The sequence below is a fragment of the Phaenicophaeus curvirostris genome, chromosome 7, assembly GCF_032191515.1.
Source record: "Phaenicophaeus curvirostris isolate KB17595 chromosome 7, BPBGC_Pcur_1.0, whole genome shotgun sequence".
NCBI lineage: Eukaryota > Metazoa > Chordata > Aves > Cuculiformes > Cuculidae > Phaenicophaeus > Phaenicophaeus curvirostris.
This window is the reverse complement of record NC_091398.1, coordinates 19,590,279-19,610,243: the sequence shown is the minus strand read 5'-3', so window position 1 is coordinate 19,610,243 and position 19,965 is coordinate 19,590,279. Positions and strand designations below refer to the sequence as shown.

The 19,965-nt window shown below is 39.3% G+C and overlaps 1 long non-coding RNA gene across 2 annotated transcripts in view; it reads left to right on the top strand.

Moving 5' to 3' along the window:
* LOC138722958 (uncharacterized) overlaps positions 1 to 19,965 on the top strand; it is a 35,807-nt gene that overhangs the window by 12,725 nt on the left and 3,117 nt on the right. Inside the window, exons 2-3 of one of the 2 annotated variants that reach the window (XR_011337779.1) lie at positions 352 to 483; positions 19,245 to 19,356. This is a non-coding gene — a long non-coding RNA (uncharacterized lncRNA). Of the gene's footprint in view, positions 1 to 351; positions 484 to 2,108; positions 2,193 to 19,244; positions 19,357 to 19,965 lie in introns of those variants that run through there. The other variant, XR_011337780.1, reaches the window with a different exon arrangement.

Genomic DNA, 19,965 nt, shown 5'->3' with positions numbered 1-19,965 from the left:
ATGCTTTCAGATATTTAAAATTACAGTTACATGCTTTTATTTACATGCTTGTATTTTATTTACAGGTGTTTTATGAGAAGACAGCAGTTCACCTTTTTTCTGTGTGATGGTGGAAGACTGTTCTTACACCCCTAGCTTCTGCTGCCCAGGTACCCTCAGCTGAAGCAATCCTCGGTACAGCGGAGAGGCACACAGGACTGATCCAATTATGTGCTACTGGTGTTGTCCACTAGTGTGTGGAAATACAGCAAGGAAAAGAGAATACCCAAGCTTTAGTGGTTTGGTGTCCCTGACAATTGGTTTAGTAAATTGGAACAAACTGCAAAAACTCTGAGTTATTTTCCATTGCAGCCTGGCATTCAGAGAGACCCAGGACGCAGAGACAGTAACTGCCACATGACGCTGTTTCCTGCATTCCCCAGGCTCTCCAAAGTTAATGATTCATAAAATTCTGCACTGATTTCACTGCAAGCTTCCACATGTGTAAGTAAAAGCTTATGCAGCTTCTGTAGGGAGATTCTTAGCGAAATTGCAGTACAAAACATTGGTATTATGTAATTATAGTGGTTCATCGTAACTTAAATGAAATTGTTACTTTAAACTTGCTTTAAGAGGCTCACAATGGAATTTCTTTATTACACACCTACAAAACAAATGAGTTAATCACAATATGTGTAATTTAAAATTTTTCTTTCAGTCATTCTCTCTTTGTAATTAGCATCAAGACTATCCTTCAGTCAAAACTAGCCACCTGGAAAGTTTCAGCTTGTAATATGCAGCTTTTTTTTTGTGAATTATGAATGTGCAAAAAAAAGACCTTTCTCTCCAAACCCTCTCCCTTGCATAATTCAAATATGAATGAATGAATTTTATTCAGGCTTGCAAAAAAAAATTCATCTGATAACAAGCATGAAAAATTTCAGATGAATGGAATTTTTTTTTTTTAAAAAGAATATTATGAGTATGGGAGAACAGCAGGTTAAGATGGAAGTCTCAGTGCAGCCTCAACTATAACAATTGCTAGCAAGCAAATACTATGTCCAACCACTAAATCTTGCTTTGTGCTGCCCTAGTGCACAGTAGCGGGGAGAGAATAGAATAATAAAAGCTGATCCCCTTATGCAAACAGCAGGGCATAGCACTCAACAGAATACAAGAAGAAGGTGAGCCTGCCTACTGTTCTGGCTGGCTAACCGTATTCCTGAGGTCTGTGGGTTAGTTGTCACTGCTAGCTCCAGTCAGCTAGCAAATGTACTTCAAACGCTAGCAAGGGGCACATTTTGGTCCTTTCCTGAAGAACATTTTACCAATTCATTGCCTCCAAATATACTGTTCTGTTAAATAGAGTATTTGAAGGAAGTTCATATAAGCAACATGGTGGTTTAACAGGTCAAAAAGGGAATGGAATAGCTGCTAGATTTTTTATGATTAACTGTGTATTTTAAAAAAATATAGAACTCTGAAGAAAGCATTATCTGCAAGCCCTCACTTACCTGCAAAGCAGGCAGAGATTTTGGCTCACACCAGTACAACTTTGAAAATGAACTATCACAGGAATGAAAGATTGTGATCTGGAACAAATCTCTCTATTACATTTTCTCTTGTTCCTGCTATTGTTCTGCTCTAGCTTTCTACCTAGAAAACACGATTAAAAAAAGATTTACTTACTAATTGTTTATCAAAAACCAGCCCATTGCTGTGGTAAAACAGTAGTGAATACTTCAAGTATTACCTCATGAATTCACAGTGATTAGAGGATCAACAGAAAGGATTTGCATGTGGCAAGCCTGGACATAAAACAAAAAAAATCCTCTTCTATTCTGACACGAGTTGACTGTTGCAAGTTGAGTTTGGCAGTCAGTAACCAAAATTGAGTTGTCAGCATCCTTTTGCATACTGGAAAAAGTTGTTGCTTTCTTGTGCAGATGCATGAGTTTCTGTGGGAAAACAGAACATAATCACGGTTCTGAATGTCTCTGTGGATTGGTAATGTCTCTAATACATAGATCACTTGTGCAAATTCAGTCCCAGCTGGATGGGAAATTATTGAAAATGGTTGTTGTTTGATTGATATAAAATGAGTTGTCAGCTTGATTCAATGCCTCCAGGGCAGATGTCCACAGTATAACTGGCACCTGTCGGAAGCAAAGAATTCCTTGGTCCAGAGCAACAACTACTCATGCAACCACCCAAAATAGTTCCTGCGTGCCAGGGCTCAGAAAAGAAGTCAGGAAAAAACAGTTTCTACTTTTGGGCAGGTTCTTTTACGCCACAGAGTCAATAAGAGATTTGACACTTGGTGCAAGCTTTTCCCTGAGATCCTGCTAGATACTATCAGCTCTCCAGCTGAGTGATCAACGCTTTCCCTAAGAATTAGAAGAAGACACAAACATTTGGTTGTTTGTTATTATTGTTATGGTAGAGGTATATTTCAAAAGACTGGTAAATAAAGAATTTTTTACATATTTGCTTATTATAACAAATGTTGTGAACAATTTTATTTTCTTGTTTCTTGAGCTATTCTCCCCAAAAGCAATAATGTAACTGTAAACTAGGAAAAGGAGAGAATTTCTTCTCAGTGAAAAGTAAGGTAAAGAAACAGCCAAGACTGACAGTACAGCAGTGTCAGTATTACACTGTTTGCTAATAGTAATCAGTGACCTATTGTTTACCACAGACTGGATTGAAATGGATTTTTTTTCCTGTAAGTCACCAAATAGCTGTCATATGGTTATTACTGCTTTTGACTGAGTGTGGTACAGCTAACAACAGGAATGAATTAAATTTCCCATCACCAATCTGTCAAGCTGGCCACCTTCTTCATGGAGCTGGTGCTTTGGGAGGTACCAGCTGAAGGGCTTTCCATTAAAATTCATATTACTGTCTTCATCTAGCGCATGGCTCAACTTTCCTTCTTTCCTTTCATCTCCGTTTCCTCCTTTAGATTATTTTTCATTATGCCTCCCCCACAACATACACACACTTTGCCTTTCATCTCTATATGTATGCTATTCCAGCACTTGTCAGCCCCAGCAGGAGGGACATGGTAGAACCAAACAATATGATATGCTAGGTGGAAGAAAATATTATTATCAGACACCTTAGAACAATCTTTTATTGTCATACTTTGAAGAGGTCTGCTATATTATTTATTTTATTATTCTGTATTAGGTACATGGTTTAATTTTACAGCCATTATTAATCACTAAAATATATTACAGTTTCAGCCAGGATGTTAACGTTGTAAATGCATTCATCTTGCTTCTTTAAACAGAAACAATGGGTCTTCTGCACTGCCCTCCCTCCCCTCTAGTCAATAAATTCTTTCTATTGATTCAGGAAATAACTCTAAGAACTGTTTTATATTTTAAGTTCCCCTAGCCCCATTCAGCCATATAATTTTGCTTAATAACAAATGGATCTTCTGTTTTTTGCTGGTTGCTACATGTTTGGTTATCAAACTCAGCTTGAAAGTACTGGGTAGAAGGGCACAAAACTTACAATGGCAGTGAGGCACCACAAGAGATTTCCTAATTTAGTGTTACCATAAAATAAAGTATCTGTAAAAAGCGTGCGTGTGTATAAAAAGCACCCTCATCTGTAGATGAATGATAAATTAAAAATCCATCAGTGAGTATAGATTCCCTTGAGCCAGACTGGATCAACAGACAATATGGATTTTTTGATAATTCATGTCTTTGCCATTATTTATTCTCTCCTGAAATACCCATTGCAAATCTCAGAGAGATAATTAGAGAATTATCATATCGCTTAACTAAGTAGTGCAAATTGTATTATATTCTATGTATTCCAACCCAGGGCAGCATCATTAGCATTGTTTAATTGTTACAAATATAGCCATCCCATTTTGCCTTCATTGTCCATATCTACAATCAACTCTTTCTCTTCTCTTCTCTTAATATTCGTGGATCGGTTAGTTACCAGGTAATCTTACAGTTAATATATACCACAATGAGGTAAAATGTAAGAAAATTCAAAGGTCAAAAACATGTTTCTATTATGAAAAAAATGAATGATAATGACATAATTTTTTCAGCTCATCAGGTTCTTTGCTAAGTGCCTCTGTTATTGCCAGATCAGTAGTGTATAACAAAGAAGGGCTTTCTGTAGGCTGCTTCATTAGCCTGCCCTGTAGGACCTCACCTCAGACCTTTCACTAATCTGTTGGCCAGCTCAATAGCCTTGTTAGTTCTATTCACTTCTTCCTGGCAGCGGATTTTCTCAGCTGTAGCTCTCTCAAAGGCAGTGGTTAAGGCAGCCAGGATTGTGTCTAGTTCCTTCAAATAAAAACAGTGAGAAACAACTTTGGACATTGCAGGAACACATAAAAATATTTCTGCTGTACCATTTTACGTTTCTGAAAGTTAAATTACACAGTGCAAGAAAGGTGTAAGCATTATCTGTGCTCAGAATTTTGTCTAGGTCACACACACTGAAGGTGGATTCGGGGAAATCGGGGGAAAAACATGGCTTGTCTTCTGATTTCCCCCACTTGTTCAGAACAGCGTTCAAAATGAAATTACAAACTTGATCTTACATGAGCAAAAAAAGAACGGCACTTTCTCCCAGAGGATTTGGAAATGAAGTGAAATTGTATTATATTATTCATTATAGCTGTATATACTCTATAGGAGATCAAGAACTGTGCAAAGATGGTTGTTTGGAAACTAAAGAGAATGGAAAAGTTTAAAGATGATAGATGCAATACTTGAAAATGCACAAGTTACTGTGCTTTGCTGACTTTCAGTTAGCCTATGCTTCCCAGTGCACAAACTGCTTCTGAAAATACAGCCTGAAGTCCTCAACCACCTTAGCTTTGGGAGCAAGCAGCTCAGTGTCTGGTCCATCAAAGCATTTAAGCACGCAAAACAGTCCTGCTGGGTCAAAGCCTTAGTTGTTCCCAGAGGGAGGAGTGGAAGATAATTCAGTATGGATGAGTAAGCATGAGGACAAGGCAAGAACATCATGTAACTCAGGAGAGTCACAGGCAGAGCACCCAAAGGATGCTGAGTGCAGATGAACTGGCAGGGGAGCTGGTAAAGAAAAGATCAGAAAGGTGCTGTGAGAGCCCAACATAACGAGGCAATTGAGAAGAGGTGGTGCTGGGTGTATGGGAATAGAGCGAGGAGCTGGAGCCAGTGGCTGTCCAAGCAGCCAGCAAAACACACATGAAAGAAGTGTGACCCCTGCAGCAGCAAACTCAGCTTGGCAAACAGGTGTTCATGCAGCTCAGCTGACCTCAGCAATATTCTCCAGGGCAAGTCAGACATAAGCACAGCTTTTGGGAGAGGGCTTTATTTTTCCTGGATGGGATGCTGCTGAGCACTGTGCATCTTGGGGACCATAGGGGTACATGGTGAGGAATCTCACTAGAGTAATGCTGAATGACCTCCTGCGAGCACTCTATTGCTTCCCACCTTGAGGAAAGCATGAGGCGGTTCCTGTGTGTATGACAGGACATAAAAAGGGACTGGGTCATGGGACAAATAGCTATTTTATTTGGAAGGTAAAAAAAACCTGAGTAAATTGCAGAATAAACATTTCCAAATGGGTCTGAAGATACCCTTTAAAGAAGGGCCCAGTTGGAGTTTTGCAGTATCCACCCAGGCTATGGAGATTCGGGAGTGATGAGAGTCGGGGCACATCACCTCCTGCTTTTGTCTGCTTCCAAGCACGGTGAGAGCAGGCAGTGCGTGTGTTAGAAATATGCTCTGTCAGCAAGGCTTAGTGAGGCATATTGACCAAATCCTGGCTCTCCTTCCTGCACAGAGAGGACCCGGGCACTGACTGGGAACTTGCCATGCATGAAGACAAGCACCCACAATGGTTCCAAGGCATGTTATGTGGCTGCAGACGCTGGGGATGTAGCCCAATCATTTACCTTAAACTATTAAAAATGTTAGTGAATGATAAATTATACTGGCAAATACCTTTGCTTTGTACAATGAATCATACTGGAAATACCTCAGACGGAGAAAGTTATTATAAATAATTGAATTTCAGAGGCATCTGAAAGATGAAGAAAAGCTTTTTAAATACATCTAGTGGTCCTGACTTTACAGTTCAGGTCTTTGAGCCAAACAGGATTTCCCCTGTCCCATAATTTCTGTCTCCCACTTAAGTGCACTTCTACAAAGCTTGTTGCTTGATATGTGCATATGTTGCCTATACACAAGTGACAGCTAACAAATGGGTAGCAATAGGTCTGCAAGGGAGATCAAGGACCAGTGCTTGCCACCGAACCTGAGGGAATATAGAGAGAAAAAAAAGTAGAAAAGCTACCTGGGTTGGGCATTCTGCTGTCATGGCAGGAAGCAGAAGTTTCTTGAAGCTGTTTTTAGCAGGTCATTCAGGAACCAGGAATAAATTTTTTTGCATTTTTGGCTCTTCTGAGCCAGGATGAAACACATAGTACGCTACCCTGCCCTCAGACCATTCAATGTTTAGCAAATCTTCTTGTGAAAGAATAAAATATAAAGGAGATATCTGAAGCGAAAATATTAGTGGACAACAGTGACATCAAAATATGTATATATGTGGCTAAACAATGGAAGAACAATTCCAGTTCATGCAGGTCATAGAATCATAGACTCGCTTGGTTGGAAAAGACCTTTGAGATCACTGAGTCGAACCGTACCTGTCCACTGCTAAGCCATATCCCTAAGCACTTCATCTACCCATCTTTTAAGTACTTCCAGGGATGCTGACTCAATCATCTCCTTGGGCAGCCTGTTCCAGTGCCCAACAACCCTTTTGATCAAGAAATTTTTCCTAATGTCTAATCTGAACCTCCCCTGGTGCAACCTGAGGTCAAATCCAGGACTTGTGGGAGGTGCCAGAGGCAGTGAAAGTGGTGGGGTGTGGAGCCACATGGGGAACTGGAAATTGCTGGCTCTTCCATAATTCTTTTTCAAGGTTTTATCATATGAAATGTTGCATGCCAGGAAAGGTATGTAGCTCACTACTGTGTACCAATTCTTCGCTCTCATCTTTTTCTACCTCATTTGCAATATGAGCACCCCTTCTCAGTACTCCTACTCATCTGGCAAGTTGTGTGTGATGTGGAACAGATTTGGGCGAGGACAGAGCAGCCCAACTGCAGGTGAAGAGCAGCCACGCAGCACTACTCCCTATTCAAATGGAAGTCCAGAACAATCAGGCTCTTAATATGTTACAATTCATTTGACCATCCACATTTTTTACTTTCTGTAAATAATGTGCTAAATGGATAAAAGAAGATACAATTTTTCCTTCTTTCCTCTGAGTTACTGATAACAAGACAAGTTCCTTCCCTTACAGTTTGTGCATATAAATGTGATTAATGTAAAAAAAAAAAATATTCAAGTGCCAAAATCTCTTTCTCTCTCTCTCTTTTTTTAAAGCATTGCCCTTTTCAAAACAAGGGGAAATTCAGTATAGTTTCAGTGCCACAGTGATCAAACAGTGTCACATCACTATGGCAATTGCTGCCCAGGCCAGGAATACAGATCAGCTTTAATTGTGCAACGCCTTATTGCTGGTGCATGTCAATCAGAACCTATGAATTGAGAAAAATTTGCTCTGTTCATTCTGTTAAATGATGTATCCAATTAAACCTGTTAGAATTCATGATCTTCAGTCAAGGTTAAATGAAAGTAGTTACTCCTGTCAGCTAGGTGATTAAATGCTGCCTACATCAGGCACATTTATGTGCAAAATTAAAATTTTGGTATAAAGCATGAATCTTTATGCATGCCAGTTAATTATCTCGCAGTTCCTCCATTTATTAAATGCCCACTGCATTTCTTCTTAATCATCAGCTTCCTTTCAAAACTTATTTCATACTCTACATTATACCAAATTTCAATGTTTAAAATTAAATGCTTTCTCAATGAAAACTTCCTCTTTTCAAGGGTTTGGCTGTTGCTATGTTACTAAAGATGGCCATTAACAGTTTTTTAAGTCATTATGCAGGTCTATTTGTGTTGTTTTGTTCGGTTCTGAGAGAGCAGTGATAGGAATCCCTGGAGTTCCTGCTGTTGGGCAGTTACACCTTCCCAGAACTGCTAGAGTTCTACTGCACGTTGGCCAACTTTAGCACATGACAAGGCAGCAATAAAACTAACAGCAATTGTGTTGCTTCTGCGTTCTGCCACAGGACTGGAAGGACAATGAGGCAGCACTGCATCATAGGATGTGATGCTCTGCACCGTCCTTAGCCCCAGGGCCAGCAAATCCAGGCTGGACCCGCAGGTACCGCCACGGGCACCATGGCTTGCAGGCAGGGCACTACTGATGCCCAGCACTGTGGGCTCAGAGGGTTGGCCCTTTTCCCCCTGCCAGTCTTCAGAGCTGTATCTGTATTCCTTTTGGTTTGATGTGTCCTGTTTGCCCTAGGCAGCTGCCATATTGCAATATCATATTTTAATTAGAAGAAAAATTATGTGTTGCATGCTTGAATTAAATTAAATTGCATATTTATATTTATAAGACACAGTATTGGCAGGGTTTAAATGCTGTATGTGTTGAAGAACCAGAATACAGGTGTATTTTAGTGATTTGTAGCTGAAAGATTTGTTAGAAATACATACAAAACAGAGCAGTACCAAATGCTAAATTAATACCCTAAGGCAACACTCTGTGCTCTTACAAGCAAAATTTCACATGTTCCATGTGAGCATTTATCCCCTTTCATTATGAAAAGGTATTAAAAACGTTTGTTACAAACAAGTAACATAAAAATATGTCATACCACTTCACGACTATTAATGAATAATATCATTTAAAACAGACCGGGAAATAAACTACTATAACACATTCTACTAAACTAGTACTATAAATATGCACAAGGTTGTTATTAAAGATAAATGCACACAGTAATTTTCTACTTGTAGGTTTTACAGGTATAATTTTGAATCATACAATATTTTTTAAAACACATCACAGAGATGGAAACCTACAGGAAGACTGACTGGCAGGGATCCCTTGTGATCAATATGCCATGTCTCCATCTATCTTTGAGGGCCCATGTGAATTATACTGAGGTAGCGTGAACCTTCAAGACGGGTGATGCGATTAACTTGTTCAGGGTCACAACAGGGAGCCTCTGAACATAAGGATTTTACACCTGTGGCGTTGTTGTACAGTGGCCGCTGTGCAGAGGTCCCACAGATGCCAGCGAGGGCCCTGGGTCGCTGCCAACGCAGGCGTGAGAGCTGTGGGCAGCTCAGCCTCAGCTTCACTCTCTTTCTTAGAGTCAGCTTGTTTTTTCAGTTTACTGTGCGCGCCCTTCACGGTGTCCAAAGTTGAGAGACCTGTTTCGCAGCATGCAAAGGTACAAACATCACACACACGACTGCCTAGCCTGTGAGCCGCCCGGGGAAGCGATGGCACATAGCAGCAGCGGCTGCTCCAGCCTTCCCTTCCCAGCCAGCAGCAGCCTCCGCTCCAGGCCCCGGGGAAGCAGCAGCACACAAAAGACCCCTCCTCTCTGGCTCCCCTATCAGCTGCAAATAAGGGACTTATTTTTTCCTGGCAGCTGTGGGGGAAAAAAAAAACACAGATATTTTTTCCTTTTTAGTTTAGCACGTATAAGCTGTGAGTTAAAGCACAATCTTTAGACACCCCAGTAAAAGAGGAAAATAGGGAATCTTCACACTCACAGCGAATAATTCCTCAGGGGCTCAGGCATGAGACGGCAACACGGCTGGAGAATAAGCCTCTTGGCATGTTTCTGGAGTGTCTGTTGCTGAACTGCTTCGACTCACTTGGACCATCTAGAACATATTTAATTCATATTCTTCTTTCTCTATATGTTCTTACTTTCACTCCAGTCCTCCAAAACCAGATATCCTAAGCTGTGAGCCCCAGGCCCAATGTGCCTTAATATTAGCCCATGAAACTATACTGTCAGGACAATTTATTTCTGCTCAAAACAATTTCCCCATCTTAAAATTGTGATTGTTAGGTTAACATCCCATTGAGATGACAGAAGAAAAAAGCTGCAGTTTCAGGTTGTGTCTAAAATTTTAAGGAAGGCAAGCTGCACTCATTTATCCTTGGCATACTGCTTTCTATCCGTAAGAGCAAAAAACTTCTTTTTAGTGGCAGATTAAATTGTGCAGAAACTGACTGACACTGATAAGGCAAACACTGCAGTCCGCTTAAACAGGCTGAGAGTTGCACATCAAAGACTGCTTAGCCACGAGAATAGAAATGTGTACACACACACTCTATGGTTTATCTGATTTCATAAGCAATTATATCTTTGTATACATATAAAGCAATATAAAAAATAAAATGACATTGACATAGAATTACATATTTTTCATAGATAGATTTATAAAAAATTTGTAGTTTAGATTATAGTAATTTTCAGGAAACTTACTTAGAAAGTAATTAAGCGTATTTTGTCCATTAATTCATATTTTTTGTTTTGCATTGTGTTACTGAAACAAAACTAAAAACTATGGAATGGAAGGATTTTTTTTAAACTGAATATTATAAATGAATAGAACAAGGGTTGTTAATGTTTGTCATTTTCCTTATCTGTACACATGAATATGTTATATGCTCATTTCCATTGCAAATGGAACATCAGAAAGATCACTGCAAACTGAAATATATCGTACATTTCCTTTCTTTATTTCTCTAAAAATACCACCGACAAAAATAATCAATTTTTAGTATTCTTGTAATAAAGCTTTGTAACTGTATGAAAATGGAATGAATTAATGGTGTCCATCCAGAATAAAGCAGGCAACTTAGTCTGGAGGGTCATTATTATTCACTGCTCAAACAAAGTCAGCCTATGGAGCCCCGAACCATGACCAGGCAATTGTGCAAGGCACTGGACAAACCTGTAGTCACCCTGTTTCTTGCACACCTCTCCTCCACCTTCCTCACATTTACTGAAACAAAATGAAGGCAGAGAGGAGATGTGACTCTTTACCATAGCCACGCCAGAACATAAATGCTGAAGAAGGAAAAGAACTATTTGAGATAAAGGACAAGGTTGTCATAAGAACAAATGCATTTAAAATGGTTTCTATCCATCTGAGCAGTTACAAGAAAATTCCCAAGGGTTAAGAAGAAACTCACTCTGTTTGGGAAAGTGCTTTTAGGCTTTAGTTTTCTGCCTACTATTCTGTGTTTACTTTGAAAAGTACAATAATGTCTCCCTCTCATTTGGCCCTAGAGATTTCCAAGATTTTTGGAGAGACATAGTGAGACATGGTAAGACATAGTGCCTAGCCCAGAATATTTTTTTCATCATAGAAAACATAACCAAAGGAAGAAAGAGCTGTAAGAGTATAATAGAACCATAGGATCACTTGGTTGGAAAAGACATTTGAGATCATTGAGTCCAACCATCTGCCTGCTACTAAATCATATCCCTAAGCACTTAATCTACCCGTCTTCTAAATATCTCCAGGGATGGTGACTCAACCACCTCCTTGGGCAGTTTGTTCCAGTGCCAATAACCCTTTCGGTGAAGAAATTTTTCCTAATGTCTAATCTGAACCTCCTCTGGTGAAACTTGAATCCATTCCCTCTCATCCTATTGCCTGTCACTTGGGAGAAGAGACCAACACCCACTTCGCTACAACCTCCTTTCAGGTAGTTGTAGAGAGCAATAAGGTCTCCCCTCAGATTCCTTTTCTCTAGGCTAAACAACCCCAGTTCCCTCAGCTGCTTTTCATAACACTTGTTCTCCAGCCCCTTCACCAGCCTCATTGCCCTTGTCTGGACGCATTCCAGGACCTCAATGTCTTTCTTGTAGTGAGGGCCCCAGAGGAGACAGCAACTCTGAGCTTAGAATGACATTTGAAGATATAGTAAAAAGCTACTCAAGATGGAAGAAGGAAAGCTACTCTTCACAAAATGATGAGGCTCCATTGGCCAGAAAATAAAAAATATGTAGTATAAATAAACAGGAATAACCCCATAGGGTGAATATATATCACGAAGGTAAACCGCATCCTTCTGAACTGAGTGGAACTGACATCTGTGTACACTAGGTCTTACTGCTAATAAGATACCAGGGCATATCCTGAAAACCCTTACTTATGCAAGTAATCCCACTAAAATCAATGGGAATCCATGGCTGTAATGACTGCTTCCTTGTCTCTGCTAGGGATTGCAAGGTCAGGTCTATTTTCTGTGCAATATTGGATGAATGCTAGAAAATCAATATCTCTATTGAGACTTCTTCTTTTGGAGTAAAAATAAACCTGGATCATTTTGAGTTCAGATGCTCGTTGTTCCTGGGTGTTTTTATAAATTCCTTTTGAAAGCAAAATGGTCAAATCAAAATGGAGTGAAATGCTCACCTTTTTGGTGTGTTTTACAGCTTGTAGTTATAACTAGCTTTGTAATGCCATAAAGGTTAAAGGCAACTTCATAGTTTCTCTGTATGTATTATCTATCAGTTAAAATGGACATAAGTTCAAGGTCATCGTTTTATAATATTTTTTAGCAATTCCCTGTATTCAAATGACTCATGCCTGAGGGATGGGTGGGGGCAAAGAGAACGCCAGAGTCCGTTATTTCAGGAATTTTGCTGTATTATGGAAAATTTGTTGGTCTTTTTGCTACAGAAAATTCAAAGGAAGGAGTTTCTTTTTTAACAAAAAAGATTTCAGAGCAGTCATAGAAACGTAACTCATTGTTGTGGATCATTGCTTTGGTACTATGGAAAAAAAAATTACTCAATTCTGTTCACATCACAGGTTATTATTGTACTTCAATCACTATGGAGCACCTTCAACTATCATCTTTTTTTTTTAATGCCTAAGCCTAGGTTGGTATTTTTTTCTTACTTTGCTACTAATCTACATTGACACCTACCCGTAATTATGTCCAAAATGAGTTTTCATACTGAAATATGTTAAATCCCTGTGTTTGGTTTCTCTTCACTTGTGTTAGGCCAAGAGGAAATTATGATTAATCCAAGACATACAAATTAACTGTTTTAAGGATTTTCTAATAGCTTCAGGTTGTTCTGCAACATTTTGAACAAAATATCTTTTTTTGAACAAAAGTTTAAGACCCATTTTGTTATGGTGGAGATGTAATCAGCTCATGCCTGGCACAGACAGTAGACTGCGGCAGAATTCTAACTAGTTATGAAAGAGGTAATTGCGCTCAAAATAGCAGGTATAACTCTGGTTATCAAAATACCTTAGATATGTAAAGTCCACCAATTAAGAGGCTAAGGAATAGAAATCAGTGTGCCTTGTCTCAGAGAAAGTGCTGTAAAATTTTGAGAAAATGCATCCCAGAACCCTAGACCTGAAAGATTTGGTTCACCCAGCTCAAACATTTTTCCCAAGGCATTTTATTCACATGGTATTAATGGAGCACCACTTCTCATTTAGTTCAGCTTAATGGGAATTTTCAGATGATCAAGAAATAAAACTGCTTTGATGGCCAGGGTTCAGCTAAGGGAAACGTGCTGTTCTTAGGACCAATACAAAAGTATGGACTTATCCTAGGATTCGAGCACAGCTGGATTTATTGGTGTACTGGAGAGAAAATCCAAGCATGTGTTCTGTCTCTTTTACCCACCTCTGCAGAACTTGTTTCCCACCTGCTGTGTGACACATTAGCCATAACTTCTTCCACTCTTGCACCACTGAACAAGTGACTGTAGTTTGGCTCTATGACCACTAACAACATTATTGACAAACCAACGCTCAGCAATGTATAACAATAAGCTGATGTAACATGTATTTACCTAATAATGTACACTTTTCATATACACCATGCTGGTATTGTTTTTGCAGCTCTATTACTCACTTAATATGTTTACTAGCACTAACATTGTTCATAGTACAAAAAAATGTAACTGAAAATGCAGAAGAACAACTGGGACCACTAAAATCTCACACAAGGATGGCACAATGCTACAGCAAGGGATCTTTGTTGTATTCCTTGCTTTACTTGATCAATATTGTTATATTATTAATGCAAAAATAGCTAATGCAGAACCCAAAGCAGTGGACAACAGTGTACAGTCTGTTTTTTAAGTAACTGTGCTGGCTACAAAATATGAATAAAAATACTCCAGTTCTTGGAAAAGTATAAAAACCAGGTATCAAAACAGATCAGATACTTACATATATCTTTATGATGTGCTCATATGATAGGAGAGCAGATTGATAAAGGATAGCAGAAATGCTAAATATGCACCATGACAAACAGTGAAAAATTAAGTATTGTAACTAACATTAATTACACTCTAGCAAGATGAATAGGCTGCTCATCATTAATGAGAATGTACACCTTTGTCTAAGTTTCACATCTACCTGTGATAAATGTGCTAATGGCGATAAAATACATCATAGTAACATTTGAATTAACAGCACACTAATAGATTGACGTACAAGTATGAATAAAGCATTTAATCATAAACATTGTACCGCACCAAACAGCAAATTTTCTTTTTTTGCATATATATCAAGCAAAATGGATAAACATTACAATCTTATTTTAGTTTACGCTGAGATAATATAGTAGTATTACCTCATACTATCTCAATATTTGTAATCGAGATTATTAGATACTAACACAGTGGTCTCTGGGAGATGTTCAGGCACTTTAATATAACAGTAAGGGGACGGTAGTCAACGGCTCGTTTTTCTGGCAGAGAAGCCCAGGGGCGATTGAACTGGGCATTCCACATGAATGGCCAACGCTGCCTTCTGTGCCTGTGGAGCATGGAGCGGCAAGTCATTGCAGTGTCCGCATTTTGGAGGAGCTGGGAGGTGCAGCTGCCACTGCCGTGCCCTGTGCCTTCACAGCAGCCCTGTGGACAGGGTCCTCCAGGAGGCTGTGTTGGACCACCCCCAACAGGCATGTCCCCATTCACTCGCTGCCCTCTGAACGGCTCCTGTGGCACCTAGGACTGGCAGCCACTCTTGTATATCTGTGAAGGGCCACCTTTTAACACAACTGTGTTACCTAAAGGCACCACTGAGAAAGCACATGGAAATGCTGGTTGTCTTTTACAGAGTCTCAGCTAGTGGTAAGCAGATACTCCCAGCAGAGGAGTCATAAGAGGCATCTGGAAGTGAAAATTCCTTACGCTGTTGTAGTCAGCTTCACAGCTTTCCCCTGACAGAAGAGCATTTAGTGCTTTGGCTGACAAGTGATTTGTGGTGGGCATGGAGCCAGAGCGTCTGGGCACTAACTGGCACAAGCTTTCCTCCTTGCCCAAAGCTTCAGGTGTGGCTGGGAAGGAACAGGGCTGGATTTCGCACTGTTCCTAAAGTCTCCACTTCAATGAAAAGCTTGGCAGGCATTTATGAGAAAGCGACAGGAAGAAGAACAGGAGGAACATGCAGGCTCAATAGTAGCAAGTAGGGTTTTACTACAGTTACGACTAACAAAGGGTATAAAGATGAGCTGTAATTCACAGAAAAAACATTGTGAATTAGTTAAACGTTGCTTAGAGGGAATTGCTTTAACCTAATAGTTTCCTGAGGATCATTCAAACAGTGCAAGCCCATCAGTGTACTTTTAATGCAATTAAGTGGATAGTTAAAAATACTTTAATTATTGCCAGGGCTCACCAAGGCACAGTAGATTACACTGGACCTATGCAGTGTCTGTTATAAAATCCTAAGAGGCAGTATACAAGCCATGTACACTACTCAAGCACAGTTCATTTATCTGCATGGACCACAGAAACGCTCTGCAGGAGGTCATCACGCCTATGGACACAAATGAAAAATTGTGCCTGCTGCCATCCTTGTAAACTGCACTTTGCAAAGATGACTTTTGCTGGTTTTTTTTGTTGGGAGAGGCTACGGCAGCATCCCAGGGGAAGGAAGTCCCCACAGGCAGAACGAGGCACTCAAATGCAGCCAAAACACTTCACTCGAGCTTTCCTTTCTATGTAAACTGACAGACCTCTCCAAGAAAACGGGAAGTCTTGAAACTAGCATGGGGATTCCAAACTGTTTGTGTGTTTTGTACTATTCTATTGCAGCACAAATAAGCAAGCCAGCAATATAATACAGTACAGACTGTGCTAGTAGCTGCCACACTCACATTGAAAACATATATTTTATTCTTTCTTTGTTATACTAAATGGTACATTGCCCTAGCACTGTTTTCTTTTGCATTCCAGCTGGCAACCTACTGATTAGGGGAACACTTCTGAGCTTCTCCCTCCCATGCAATAATCTTTGTAATTTCACATTTCTAAATGCTAACAGTGCACTAATGCAAGTGGGAAGTTTCCTTTGCTATTTCACGTACTTAAGAAGATGCTCTCAATATATATGCTGAGCTCTAAAAGTGTTTTGCAAAGGCCATAAAGTATTATTATTTTCATTTTAGCAAGCAGGAAAATGGCACACAGATTGCCCGAGGTCACCCTGCAGATCAGTGAGAGAACCAGGATTAAATTCTGATCTTTTGGGCCCTCATGCAGAGATTATTCTGCTGAGCTACTTCTGGAAGGTCAGCACCCACCAAATTAAGCATGGCCATGATATACAACTGATTGTCACACTATGAAAACAACTTATGTCATTCAAAACATTTTTTCTCTAGTACCTTTTAATACCTATGAGCACGAACTAAATACCTCATGTTAACAGAAGAAGAGCTGAAAAAAGCAAAATTTTAAAATTTTGAGCTGAGAAATTTACACCAGTTTAACTCCTACCTCCTGGATCATAATGATGTTAACAACATAAGCACTGTGTGCAGCAGGAACTGAAATTTTGCTTGTGCAAATTCTGAGTTGAACTCTGCATCTCCTTTTACAGTTTTAACAACAACTGCTGAAGTGCATTCCTTATCAAAATTAATTCCTTATTAAAATTTCTGCTTTTGAAGAAACCTATCAACTTGAAGAAAAAATGGGGAAAAATTGTGTGAAGTTCTAACTATCAGGTAATAAAATTTGAAGCTTGTGGAAATTTCAGTTTGTGTCACAAAAATACCAGCTTGGTAAGTTATGGATGAGTACCAGCAATAGCAAAAAATGGTTCAAATATCTTTTTCATATTAGTTTGGATTTTTCTTCTGACACTATATCTGTTCTTCCTTCCAAACTTTCTCTTTACTGAAGTTTATTATGACCTGAAAATACAAATCTTCCTTTACCAATACACTGTCTCCTACTCTTTTTCCTTATCTCCCTCATGTAATCACAGTATCCTGAGGTTTATCTAGTGAAACCTAAAAAATGTATATGTATAGAGAAAAATAAATAAATGACCTCACTTACATAGGAAGCAATATATAGTTCACATATTTTGTTGTTTTGTTATGTTTGTTAAAAAGAAAAAAGTAATTACAAATTCTAAGGGACAGCCTAGGGGAATCCTACAGTTTTACCTCAGTGAGATTGTCAACATATTTGCATTTAGCACTCAATTCTGGCCTTTGCTTTGCATAAGCAACTCCCACTGATGTCAGTATGTTCAGACTGACTGCAGGACACTGTTCCCTGATGGCTACCGCTACTATTTTCAAATAGATAATGCTGGGGGTTTTAAGCCCACAGTTCTCAATATCTTTAGTATCAGGCATGACCTTTTTATGCAGTCTTATTCTCTGATCTGAACAAGTCTTCTGGGTAATCTAGCAATTTGTTAACAACAGCCTCATAAAGAAAAATAACACAAAGCTTTCATTCTGCATGCAAACTATGCAAATATTGTATATCTCAGTAATGTATTTTGCAATCACTGTTCTAAATTTCTGTGATCCTGGGGATATTCTAGCTGTTCCAGGATATGGGAAACAATTAATCTCTGGAGATAAACATTATTTAATTGGACTAATGACTGATTTGTTAACATGAACTCCACTTGAAATATGCAGTAATTTATTTCTTTAATTCACCAGGGACTGTTGTTCTTCTGAAACAGATCAGTAAGAAACCAAAGTACCAAAATATTTTAGATTCATTACTTTGTGGAAATGTAACTGCTAAATGTTTAATCTAAATAAGGTATTAACTCCAGTTGGTCAATCATTATCTTAATTTTCAGCAACAATTTGATTTTTCTTATTTTCTTCCTTGATCAATAGCTCAGACTAGGTCTTCCAGGTAGTGGCATGAATAATCCCTGGGATATAATTAATTACAAAACTATTAATGATTGACAACTCAGGATAAACTATAACTCCACCTATGCAGTACTCAAGATATGGTCTTCATGCATTAGGTTTCCTGATGTGCCTTGCATCCCACATGGGACTTTGCAGAAGAATGTGTGTGCAGTCCTGCACAGACACTCCTTTAGTGTATACTGGAAGACAGACAGGTGAAAAACTCATACCCCTTTGAGGCTTTCAGTAGTTTTATAGTCAGCTGTGACGGTCAATTATTTCACTTTTTAATTTCAGTATGTTGTTACTCAGTAACAACAGTATGTTTGTTGGCCATCAAGAAATTTCCAGTCACTTCTATTGTTTGAAGACTGAGCTTATATTCTCAAAGATACAGATAGTGACATCTGCAGAGGTTGAATCCTAAAGGTGTTTTCCACCACAGCCCCGTCTCAAACAGTTTTAAACCAGTAAGGACCAATAGCATAAATCTTTGATATTCCATTGATTGCACTGAGGAGGATGGCACAATCTGTGAAGTATTTATCATTATCCAATTCACCTCAGAACTGTCTACTACATTTTGGTAATTATTCTGTCCTTCGCAACACCATCAAATTAAAGAGAGGTATAGCTGGTATGCTTACTTCCTAACTGAGAACAAATTTTGCAGTCCAATATGATGGGAAGTGTTCATTCTTCCTGATGTGCATTTTGAACTCTTTTTATTTATACGACTCAGTCATTTAACTTTAGACAACCTGGACTAGGCAGTGCATAATTGGAGAAAATAGTAGAGACTATAGCCTGGAACACAGCCCTGACACTCTAAGCCTGCTTAAAGTAATGTGATGGCAGTATTGCTTCTGGGGACTGTCACACCACCACTCACAATAACTGTTCCTTCAACCACCTGAAGGCATCCAGTGTGTCATCTAGTCTTGTTCTCAGCCTAACCCATTGGCAGGGGTTGTGCAGTTACGCTGCTGCTGGCAGCTAGAAAAGAAATCCACAATATTTTTCCTCCCATGAAAGCTTATGGAAATGTCTACATTTTCCCTTTCAGGGATCCAGGACACAAAAACATTTCTTTATCTTCTAGGAAATTTAGTATCTATATATTAAAGAACCGCTTAGCATTAATGGAAAAAATCTTTTTCTCTCCACAGTTGACAGCTATTGATGTACAAGAACTGTAAAGCTTTGGGACCTTGCTCTCTATTCTGTATCTCATCAGAGCTACTATGGAATGACTGAGGATTACAACCTTACACAGTGTAGGTGGGATTCAATCTGCCCATCCCAACCCAGGAAGCAAAGCTTCAACTTCAAAATTTGCTGGTGTTTAACTGGTCCTCACGGCTTGCAAAAGTTGCTAAGGAGGCAATGTTGAAACTGAACCTTTGGTGCCTGACACTATCAGCTACATGAAATTCATCAGCATGATAAGTGTTCCCCTCATGCAGTATCAATAGCTATCTTTCATATGTGGTATGAAATTAATCCTTCCCTTGAAACAGCTTCCTCTTGGTCACTATATCTTTTTTCTTGGTGACAAATGGACAGGATGTGCTATAAAGGAATCCAGCACAAAGGAGACAAGACAATATCAACAGGCATGCTGTAAACATCCCACTATCTACCACTCTGGCATTTCAGCACTGCTGTCACCAGCTGCTCAGCAGAATGATTGCAGTTAGTATTTCCCAAGCCACAAGTAAAACAAAAAGGAACTTTTTTCCTTTTCACACATGGGCATTATTTGGGAATTGCAGGCCTCCGAGGCATAGCAAGTACAGGGTACACTCTTGGGTAGGTGTTGGCTCCTTATGACTGCCTCCCTAAAGCAAATTAGAGCAAGTAAGACTGAACACTGAGTTCTCAGCCTGT